The sequence below is a fragment of the Puntigrus tetrazona genome, chromosome 7 (assembly GCF_018831695.1).
Source record: "Puntigrus tetrazona isolate hp1 chromosome 7, ASM1883169v1, whole genome shotgun sequence".
NCBI classification, from domain to species: domain Eukaryota; kingdom Metazoa; phylum Chordata; class Actinopteri; order Cypriniformes; family Cyprinidae; genus Puntigrus; species Puntigrus tetrazona.
Window position 1 is genome coordinate 40,141,997 of NC_056705.1, and position 11,954 is coordinate 40,153,950.

General features: G+C 40.6%; 1 protein-coding gene across 16 annotated transcripts in view; it reads left to right on the forward strand.

Annotated features, from left to right (window-relative positions):
- LOC122348744 (adhesion G protein-coupled receptor L3-like) overlaps positions 1 to 11,954 on the forward strand; it is a 228,503-nt gene that overhangs the window by 147,561 nt on the left and 68,988 nt on the right. The window lies entirely within an intron of this gene.

An 11,954-nucleotide genomic window follows, 5' to 3' on the forward strand; every position in this document is an offset into this window, starting at 1 on the left:
ATCATTATCGTCAATATGTTCCCAACATCCTGTTTTACAGGAAATACATCGGGGCCAAAAAATAAATTTTTAAGATCAATCAATCAATTAATTATTCTGACATCTGACATTAGGTACCTTTTACACTCAAATGTAGAATGAGAAATTAAACGTAATAATAGTCTTAAATACGTAACTTTACATTTTTACTTTTTTTATTTGTGGTGCTTAAATGAATTTTTGTTGTTTTATTAATAACTGCATCTTTTTACTGTATTTCAGTAAAAATGTGACTATTAAAGTCAGCATTAACAGAAGTGAAAGGGGAAAAAATACACATTCGGGCGGAAACGTTTTCTATTATTTTAACGCAGTGTCACAATTAAAAAGAAATCCTTTTACAAACCTTTCAGTCAAATACAAATAGCCTTTATTTTTGTTATGCAAAATACGGTCTTGTATTTCTTATGATGTTGGGGTGAAATATGGCTTACTTTAATGAGATGCACTGCCTCCTCTTTAAAAGCGCAGCTACTAATCACATTTTGGTGCCTCGGCGGGTGGAGCTGCTGATGGGAATGTTGTGGTTGTAAAAATGTAAGCTTTGCCTTTTGATTTAGTGAAATGAGTTGTTTGGTGTCTGCGGGGCGGCACAGATCCAGGGAGCTTCAGTGCTGTTCGCTCCAGTTAGCGGTCGAGCAGAAAGTTGGGAATGTTTTCTTTAATTGGAAAGCGTCGAGTGAAGTCGGCGGAGAGGAAGAAGTTCATGGCTACTCACTGAAAGTCAGAATGTCGTCGGCTGGATCGGCGATAATTACAGAGCGAGTGTTTCTCAAATGTGTGACATTCCTTTCGCCATTTAATTAAAAGTCTTTTAAATAAAGAAAACTTTCATAAACATCTTCACTATCGCTGTGGGAAAAGCACTGTTACCGCTGTGCAGTAATATGCACGAGGCGTACTGGGGGTCATCGCTAAGAGAAAATAAAAAGTGGAATCATTTGCAAAAAATTTTAATTGCTTTTCAAAATTTTTTTTTTCATGGTCACCCTCAGTGCCAGCCAAAGTATTGTAATTGCCACCACAAATTCTGCTGCAAATGTATTGTTATTATTATTATTATTATTATTATTATTATTATTATTATTATTATTATAGCTATAAAAACATTAAATAAATTTTATTTAATCAACTTTATTATATTGCATTATATATATATATATATATATATATATTACACAGTGCTGCTCACTGATATTGGCACCTTTGGTAAATATGATCAAAGAAGGCTGTGAAAATTAATCTGCATTGTTAATCCTTTTGATCTTTTACTTTAAAATCCACAAAAATCTAACCTTTCATTTGAAAATAAGAATTGGGAAAATATCATTATGAAATAAATGTTTTTTCTTTATTACACAATTAACTGCACCCTTTTATTCAATACTTTTTGAACCCTCCATTTGCCAGTTTAACAGCTAAAAGTTCTTCTATGACGTCCGATGAGGATAAAACACATCTGACAAAAGATCAGAGACCACTCTTTCACTCCAGACCCTTTAGATTCATGTTGGCGCTTCTTCTCTTCAGTTCACCTCAATCATTTTCTACTGGGTTCAGGTCAGAGGACCGGGATGGCCAGAAGAAGCTTGGTTTTTTGCTCAGTGACCCAGTTTTGTGTTGTTTTTGAGGTTTGTGTTTGGATTATTTTACGGTTGGAGGATCCAAACATGGCCCGTCATAAGATTTCTAACAGAGCCAGTCACTTATTGATGTTTTTTTTAATCTGTTGGTATTTGATAGAATCCACGATGCCATGTGTTTAAACAAGACGTCCAGCAGAAATATAGGCCCACAATATTAAAGATACAGCAGTATATTTCATTGTACACCAAATCTGAAGCGTTTGCTGCTTTTTAGTTTCATTTGATCGTAGAAGTGCCGTTCGAAGGTCCAGTCGTGTCTGACAACTGAATATCCTGGAGTTCGTTTTTGGATGGGCAAGAATAATTTTTCTTGAAATCCTCCCAAACGAGGTGTGATGATGTAGTTGTTTTTAAGGTTTTCTGACCTCAAGACTCAACTATTCTCTGCAATTCTCCAGCTAGGGTCATTGGAGAGTCTTCATCCACTCTATACACACATCCTCTTCAAACAGTTTCATAACATTTTATGTTAATTGGAAATTCTCAATTATTGCCCTGTTGACGGAAATGGTCATTTTCCCTGCTCTAGCTCTTTTTAATAAAAGCCACTTTACTAATTTGTGACGCTCAGTTATCTTTTCCTGCACGTCAGAAATATATTCTTTGTTTATTTCTCATTGTGATAGATGATTGAGGGAATTCGGGCTTTGCTTTTCCTCCGATGTATATCTCTGTGAATTATCCACGGCTGGATAATTTCATGTTCGTAATCACCCCGGAGTGCTCAACATTGTCAATATGAACACACTTCAGAGATATTTTAGGGGTGCCCATAACTGTGTATTTGAGAAAAAACATTTATTTCTTAATGTCACCCCCCCAAAAAAGGTTTGATTTCTGTGATTTGTTTTATATAAAAGATCAAAAAGATTAACAATGCAGATTAATTTTCACATCCTTCTTTTTGTCATATTTACCAAAGATGCCGATATCACTGTATATATATATTCTCTGAAGTCGTTTGGCGTTGAGAGTAGTAGTAGTAGTGATATTTGGTGAGACTTGCTCTGACAAGAAGAGTGCTCTCAGACAAATCTGTGTTCAAAGTCACAATTATGTCTCCCTGATGACAGCAGCGGTTTGGACGACATGCATTTCATTTCTTGTTCCCGGATGAAGTTTTGGTTCGAGTCGAATGGAAGTGTTTTTGACGGCGAGGTAACAGCTGTCAGAACTGCTGCTCTTCACCGCTGCTCTCTGCCACAAATCGCTCGTGCTGCTTGTTTTCTTTTTAATATCAGGCAGCGTATACACCGCACACAGTGCTAAGCGTCCAAATATGCTCGTATTACACTTAAACGTATTAGTGTTTTCAGCTTCCTGCGGAGCGGTAGTTTGACGCGAATCTTGCTGAGCAAGTTAGTTACGCTGTTTGTAACTTTCCCCCTGAATAACACGTCCAGTCTAATGCCACAGACACGGTTGCGGTGCGTTTTCACTCGTGTGTGCATTGTGTTGAGTATAGACGTGAGGTGAAGTTGTTAAGTGATTTATTAAGTGATGGTGTGATTTGAGAGGCTCTTACGTGCATTTATAGAGTCATTAAATGACCCACTCAGAGCCTTCTCAAATCACACATGCAGCGAATGAGGTGTGTGTGTGTGTGTGTGTGTGTGTGTGTGTGTGTGTGTGAGAGGTCTGAACTCACAACACCTGCAGCATGTTTCTCCTGGAATTAACCTTCATCTGAAGGTGACTCTTTGATGGGGTTCTGTTCGTCACATTCTGTTGCTGTTTCAAGACCTAGAGAGCATACATACTGCTTAAACACACCCACAATGCAAAGCTGCTTCAGTAGACTTATTTATTAGGTTTTAGCCTTGGTGACGCTATTAATTCAACTGGCCCAAGCAAGAACAGTGGTGTTGTTCTGAATATCAGCACGGTTTTAGTCAAAGTGTTGCAGCCTTTAGGTTTCATTCCTAAACGAATCAGTGCCTCCATTATGGGTAATGAATGATTTCTGCATTTATTTCTACCTTACTTGCTCGACTACTCCGCGGTGATCTCTGAAGATATTATTTAAATGCAAAGAAAACATTTTACAGTTTTTCACAGAAAAAGGCGTTTTAGTGTAACTTCAGAAAAATTCAATCTAGTAATACACAGACTGACAAATAAACAGAGCGACACAAACAGTGAAATGTCCCAGTGCATCTAAATACAGCCAAAAAGGGGGCGTGAGCCGCCTTCGGAGTTATAAAATAGCAAATGAGACACCCTACAGTCTAGTGTTTTTCAACTCCGCTTCTCTGAATCCCATTCCAGAATGTTATAGATGTCTCACTGTTCAACAGACTAACAAGCTGATAAGCTGAAGCTGGTGAGTGTTTGAATTAGTCAGACATCTCAAAGATTCTGCACAGTTGAGAAACACCGGTCTAGTAGACTTCGTAGTCAGCGATGCCCATCACGAGAGCTCAAGCCCATCAAGTGTGCCGTTTACAACATGGCCTCTAAATACAGATCTTTTGAAAATATTGTCACATTGCTATGCAGTGCAAAAAATATACTGAAATTATCCTGAAATGATCTTAATGATCTTGAAATAGGCTTTTGTTGATTCTGGGGTGAATTATGGCTTGTGTAGGATCTGCACTCGCCTATTTAACTCACACTGCATTGTACATTTATTTTTAGGCCCTCTATATGTTTTAGGTCTCAGGCAGCTTTTGGCTGGAGGCTGGTTTTATCACTGCACACAGCTCCATTACTCACTGCTGAAAATCCCCTGGCTCGCGGGCACAAGTGTGTCGCACTTTATCACCCCCTCCCCGTGCACCCTCTCCAGCTTTAGTTCCTCTGTAGAGGCAGTCAAGAGAGAGATACGCACTGTGCTTACAACATCTGTCCCTATGCCCTGCTCCACTGGCCTTGTGTGAGTCTCTGTGTGTGTGAAAGAGACAGTGTGTATGTTTTCAGTTCTGTCTCATGTGTTTCTGTGTAACAGACGCTTCGGGGAATCTCTAAAAATAAGCATGACATAACAGAATTATCCTAGAAAGTCTAAAATCAGTGGAACGTGACAGAATCATACCAGAAAGACAGATTCAGCGTGGGGTCTTCAAAAAATGTTATTACATTGGAATCTCTGAAATCAGATGTCCAAAATCTGCATGAGGTAACAGAATCACTCAGCATGATGTTAGAATCACCTTGAAGTCTTTGAAATCAGCATCAGAAAAGGTCAAAGGACAAAGATCTGCATTAAAATTCACAACACAAAATCATACGCCTCAAATGACAAAACTGGAGGATTATCTTCAAAATTAGAACGTAACCTCCACAACAATCACAGTAAAGAAAACCCCGCAATTCCTCTGCTCTTTATATGATGCAGATGATGCTTTCACACCAAAACAAACATGGTGTTCTGTATATGAAACGTAATGAAATTTCTCCTGCGATGAATGTTTATTTTTGTGCCACGGTAAAGAATTCCGAATTGTCAAAACAGTGACCGTTTTTGAAGCAGGGCCTTGTTTTTCTTCAAGCTTCTGTGAAACCCGACATGTCTGAGATGTCCTCCTGGAGTTGTTGTGACGGATGGTTTCGTGTGAGATACGGATCTCCCGTTTTGACCCGCTGTGTGCAATAGCAGCTCTCTTCCTTATAGCTTTGGCTTTTGCTGATATTCAGAACATGTGAGGCAACGTCAAACGCAGTGAAGTTTGGAGCTGGTTCGGGATGCTTGTTGCGCTCTGCTCTGCAGGTCCCTTTAGGCAGACGGTAATTGACCTAATCTGGCCCATATGCAGAGGGAAATATGTTTAGCCGTGACCTCAGAGGAGCACTGCTTTGTGCTATGACTACTGGAGATCTTTTGACTCGGCCTGGCATTCGGTCTAATAAAACACACAGAGTCAAGACCTGCAGACTCCTCGCGAAACAGGCTGCAGAAGTGGAATAATAAAGCTTGCGTCCAGTGGATTTGGGAGTTGATCTGTTACACGTGTTCGGATGCATTCGTCTAGCTCCTATTACGTTCAGGTTTGGAATGAAGCAGACACGAAGCATGCGGGCCTCGTTTCATTTGTTGAAAAAAAACATAAAAAAGGTCTAGGCAGTTGCTAAGTGGTTGCTCGGGCGTTCTGTTTGATTGATAGGTGACTGCTAGGGTGTTCTAGGTGGTTGCAGATGTATTATCACTGGTTGTTATGTGGTTGCTAAGTGATTGCTAGGATGTTCAGAATGGTTGCTAAGTGTGGTTTCTAGTGAGTTGTGGCTTTTATGTTATATGTGGGTTCTGTTTAGTTTCTGTGTTGCTACTATATGATTGTTAAAGGGTTCTGAGTGGTTGTTTGATGGTTTCTGGTATGTTTTGGGTGGTTATGCTACTCCTGGGGTGTTCATTACGGTTGCTATATGCCAGCTTGCTGCTGTGTTATTGACGGTTGCTAGGTGTGATAGTGAGTAAGTTCTGGGTGGTTCGTAGATGGTTGCTGTGTTGTTGATGGGGTGTTCTGGGTGGTTGCCGGTGTGTTACGGTTGCTACGTTATGTGTGGAGAGCTCTCTCTGGTTTCTAGGCGGTTGCTATGCAATATCTGGGGAGGCCTGGGTGGTTGCTGTTGCTTTGTGGTTTTCCGTTTAGCTGCTATACAGGTGTTCGGATGGTTGCTGAGGAGTTGCTATGAGTTTTCTAGGGTGTGGTGCGGTATGAGGGCATTGCTAGGGTGTTCTGGGTGGTTGCTAGGACATTGAAGATAAAGAAACAATGACAATTAATTTCATATCAAAGTGCCAAAACAGCAGGTGAAAGTTTTGTTTCATGAGTTAAGAATGAGAGTGATTCTGAGTGAACTGACTCTGGCATTCAACAGTTCACTTACACCAATACAACAACAACAAACGTGTGTGTGTGTGTGTGTGTGTGTGTTTGTGCCATATGATGGGAACAGTGAAAAGGTTCCAAATGTTAATTAAGCATGGCTGTGAGTGAGCAGTGATAGAGATGCTTCATCTTTCTGCCAGACATGAATGAGTCGAGCCAGTTCTCACTCGCACTGATAAGACACCAGAATAGAGAGACAATTCAAAGTAATGAGCTCTTTCTGACAGACAGAGAAACTTCTCTTCATTTTCTTTGGTGCTGAGAAGACGAACGAGAGATAATTATGACAAGAAGAGCACTTCAAATTAAGTGTAATGGCACGCGGCTAAAACGCGGCACACCGCGCAGAACGCCGCCACGTCTGCCGTCAATCCTGATAATGGACAGAATGTTTTAAGAACGTTTCTTGCATGGATTGGAAATTACAGGCAGATTTACAGATTGACTGGTTGAGTTAATTGAGTTGGTTTTGATGGTTCAGACCACACGCGCTTCAATCAGATCGCCTGATTCGCATGCAGCTTCGGTCAGTCCGTCTTCATCTGCTCCTCGGGAAACAGTCATGCTTAACTTACTGATACAAATGAAACATAATCAGCAAATAAAGCTGACAATTTAACAAATTTGTGTAATTTAAAATGCAATTAGCTTGAAGCTTTCTTTATTTTTAACATTTGAAAACAGTTGTGCAGCTTCATAATTGTGTGGAAAATGTGATTCATTTTATTTTTCAGGCTTCACAGATAAAAAATACATTTGAAAAGAACAGCATTTATTTGAAATAGAAATCTTTTGTGGCATAAAAAAATGGCGCTTTTTGATTGTTTTTCGGTTTTCAGTTGTTCGGTGTTCTGGTTGGTTTTTAAGGGGTTGGTGGGGTGTTCTGGATGGTTGCTAGGTTGCAAGGGTGTTTTTATGTGGTTACCAATTTATTCTGGGTGGTTGCTATGCAGTTGCCAGAGTGTTCTGGGTGGTTGCTAGGGAATTGCTAGGCTGTTCTGGATGATTAATAAGGAGTTGGTAATGCATGCTTGTTAGGTTGCTAGGGTGTTTCTGTGTGGTTACCAAGGTATTGTGGGGTGGTTATTATGCAGTTGCCAGGGTGTTTTATGTGGTTGCTAGGATGGTAGAAAGGTGTTCTTCATTGGTTGTTAGGTCGCTAAGATGTTTCTAAGTGATTACCAAGGTATTGTGACTACTGTATACAGTTGCCAGGCTGGGTAGTTACTAGGGAGTTGGTAAAGTGGTCTGTATGGTTGTTAAGATGTTTCCATGTGGTTAACAAGGTATAATGGGTGGTTGCTAGGGTGTTTTTGATTATTTTTAGGGAGTTGGTAAGATGTTCTGCATTGGTTGTTAGGCCGCCAAGGTGTTTCTACGTGGTTATCAAGGTATTGTGGGTGGTTGCTACTGTATACACTTGCCAGAATGTTCTGGGTGGCTGCTAGGGTTCCCTGGATTGTTGCTAGGGTTTTCTGTATGGTTGCTAGGGAGTTGCTAAGGTGACCTGATTGGTTTTAAGGCAATTGCTAGAGTGTTCTGGGTTGTTTCAAGGGTTTTGTGAAAGATTTTACCATGTAGCTTTGCTGCTGTGATGAAATTACACTATTGAAGTAAATTAAAATGATTTCCATTAGAATTAGACTTTTATGCTCATAGCAGTGTGTGCAGTTTTAAATGATCATTATTCATTTTAAGCAGCCTATTGAAATTATAATCAGTTGAAATTTTACAAATGAATGTTATTAAGCTATGACAAAAGCCAGGTGCTGTATACAATCATCTTTAGTCGTCACAGAGATCAGGAAGCATCAGTGGGTTTGAGGTGTCATGTGGTTGTGGTCAGGTGATTTGGAGAGGAATCTTTCTGCTGGGTCTGGAGGTTTTAAGCATCCTCCTCCCTGAGCGCCTGATGAAGCGCCTCTGTGCGTTTGTGCTTAATGACGCAGAGCTGCTGGAAGCTGCACTCGTGGCAGTCATTGATTCACATGCTGTGAATGTTTTTTATGGAGTCTCAATATAAGCATGTTTGCAATCTTTGCGTGTGTGATTGTGTATGTGTTTGGCTGTTTTGTCCACAGTGCAAATATTTAATTTATTATTTATCAAGCATTGTTATCATTTATTGTTAAAAGGGTACTGGGATACCAAAATTATGTTGATCTTTTTACATATAAGAGCTCATTATCTTGTGGATGATGGGAACTAAGGTTCACTTAAAGAGGAACTAAACATATTTTCCAACATGTTTAGTTTGTTTGGTTTAGTTTGAAAAAGTTAACAAATCACAAAGGTTATTGTGATTATTGTATGGCAAGTTTGCTACAAATAATGTGAAGTCCCCATATTGACAGAGCCCAGCATAAACTAAAGACCGTAGTATCGATTATAATCTTATATTGTTAAAGACACTGTAAATATCCACGCAGCTGACAGCTTTAGCTTTTGTAATTTGTTCAAGTGGTGCATGTTTTCTGCACATTTTCGATCCCTCTCATGCTGTCACAACTCGAGTTGCTTATAGCAGGCTGTTTTTCCACTAATAGCCTGTGTGCATTGTTTCAGTTTTTTACGTCAACATAACAAATGATGTGATTCTGAAACAATCAGGAGAAAGAGCATTACATGCAATTTTTTAAATCATAACATGTACATTTATGTAGTCATCAGTGGCGACCTCAGCACACAAACCTCTCACAAATTAACATTTCAATAGCAAATGCAAATGTTTTTACAGCACTGCCTGTTTAGCCCGCCTACGATTCTGTACTGCTACCTGTTTTGCCCCGCCCACCAATTCTACACCGCTGCCTGTTTAGCCCCGCCCACAGATTATTTACTGTCACCTGTTTAGCCCCGCCCACAGAGTCTTTACTGCTGCCTGTTTAGCCCCGCCCACATATTATTTACCGCTGCCTGTTTAGCTCCGCCCACAGATTCTTTACCATCACCTGATTAGCCCCGCCCACAGATTATATAATGCTGCCTGTTTAGCCCTGCCCACAGATTCTTTTCTATCACCTGTTTAGCCCCGCCCACAGATTATTTACTGCTGCCTGTTTAGCTCCACCCACAGATTATCTACTGTTACCTGTTTAGCACCGCCCAGAGATTTTTTACTGTCACCTGTTTAGCCCCGCCCACAGATTCGGTACTGCTGCCTGTTTAGCTCCGCCCACAGATTCTTTACTGCTGCCTGATAAGTACGACAGAAGCAGGTCTACACAGAATCCGAAATAACTTGGTCCTTTGTTTACTTCTAAGTCTATAGTCCACCACACCTGTTCAAACAGAGCTCTCTAATGAGGAGGGTTTAAACAGATTATTACTTCTAAATGATGTTTTTGATGGAAAAATCTTGATAAAATGAACATTACAGAAAATGGACCTAAGAAAACCGTACAACAAAAGCAAAAAAGACAGTTCATGACCTCTTTAAAGAACTCAAATATGTGCGTGTCACCTAATACTGCTCAGAAAATACTAATTGATCAAAATTAAAACCGGATATGAAATATCATGCATAACGTGGTTGGATTGCACCACATTTTCAGCTCGTTTAAAACTAATCAGTGAGCTGGAGACATAGGAATGAACACCTGATCCCATTAGCCTCTCTTCGGACTATCACTATCCTTATCTATAACATGGCTGAGGCCAAAAATAGGAGGAAAAATTAATAATCAGCTTGATTTGCTCTTTTATAAGTATGGAAGCCCTCTGGGCACGACTTATTAAAGTTTTAAAAAAGAATTAACTCCTGCAGCAGGTGATGCTGAACTTTTAATTGCTCATCAAAGAATTAATAGTGGGCAAGCGTAGGGTTTATGGAATTAATAAACATAATATTAATAATCAGAAACCGAGTTACTGAAATAACTTCATTACGTTAAAGCGCATAAAACACTGGAGTGAATATTAACATCTAGTTTGTATGCTAGCAGACACTCAAGCAATTACGGACTTTAAAGGAACAGTTCATCATGAAAATGTGATGAAAATGTACTCACCCTCGGGCCAAAGATGCACCGAGTTTGTTTTTTTCGGGAGTATAGCATTGCATCACTCGCTCAGAGCCTGTCCTCCAACAAAAAACGACCCTATAGGTCTCTATGAGGTCTCTAAAAGGGAAGCGTTTGGTGTGTGTTGGCGTGAAACGACGCGTGAAATGCGTGTTTTGTTTGAATGCAGTGTGGAGACTTGTTACACCGATCTCGCTGGGATTTAAGATGATGATGCGAAATCGTGATTTATAGTGCATATGTGTTTTATAATCACGCGACTCCTGTTCGGACATTTCGTCTCGCAACGCATGGCTCTATAAACTGAGCTGCGCAAACCCGAATCACGGAGCAGGTAAAATAGTACTAAATATGAATATGTGTGTTGCCGAATGTAGTATATTCTCCAATGGGTCGGATTTGTAGGAGAACAGGAGAAAATGGATGCTCTGCGGTGAATGGGTGCCGTCAGACTGATAAAAACACAATAATCCACAGCACCACCCCGGTCCGTCGGTTAACATGAAGTCAAAAGATGTTCGTTTTTAAGAAACTGATTCAAGACATTTCAAACCAAGTCTATCGTTAGTATCAATGCCAGCGGAAAAGTCCTTAATCGGGATCACGAGATTTGTTTTCTCAAGATGGACCGGAGTGGTGTGGATTATTGTGACGCTTGGGCTCTTATTCTGACGGCACCCATTCACCGCAGAGGATCTATGGCTGAGACACTGATGCGATGCTGTAATTTGCTCTTTATTCGTGTATTTATTTTGTCGGAAGCAGTGCAGTGAGTTATGGCACTGATCACCGCACCAGTTGGAGAATTAGTTTTTCATGGCTGTATTGTGGGATCGTGGATGTCTCTAAATGTGTGTTAAAACGACGCCGGACTGTGGATGGCAGGTGTACACGTCGGCCAGGTGTCTCCTCCTCCTCGAACGGCCAGTTCTTTGCTAATGGAGCGCGGGAGACTCTCTTACCGGTGAAGTTAGCGCTAGCACTGCTGGCCGAATGCGGTCAGTTCGTAAGAAAATGGCAGGAAATGTAATTTTCTGTAATGTAAACAATTATAGATAGTCGATGTTCTTCCCACACAAACACAAATCTATTACCGTCACATCACCCTACAGCACAAGAGCCTGTGTGTGTGTGCGTGTGTGTGTGTGTGTGTGTGTGTGTGTGTGTGTGTGTGTGTGTGTGTGCGTGTGTGTATCCTGGGTCGTGGGCCTTTCCCATAATTCCTCCCGAGTCTCTTCTGTTGGCTTATTGCTTTGTTTTCCTCCCTCTCGCTGGTTTCTGTGTTTATTAGCACATTAGCTCCTTGGAGGCTCAGAGTATCACAGACTCACAGAAGCAGCCAGATCATTTCAGCCCTTTATTTGTGTTCGGAGAAGCTGCGGCAGCCGATCATCCGCTCTGTTTGCTCACGTCAT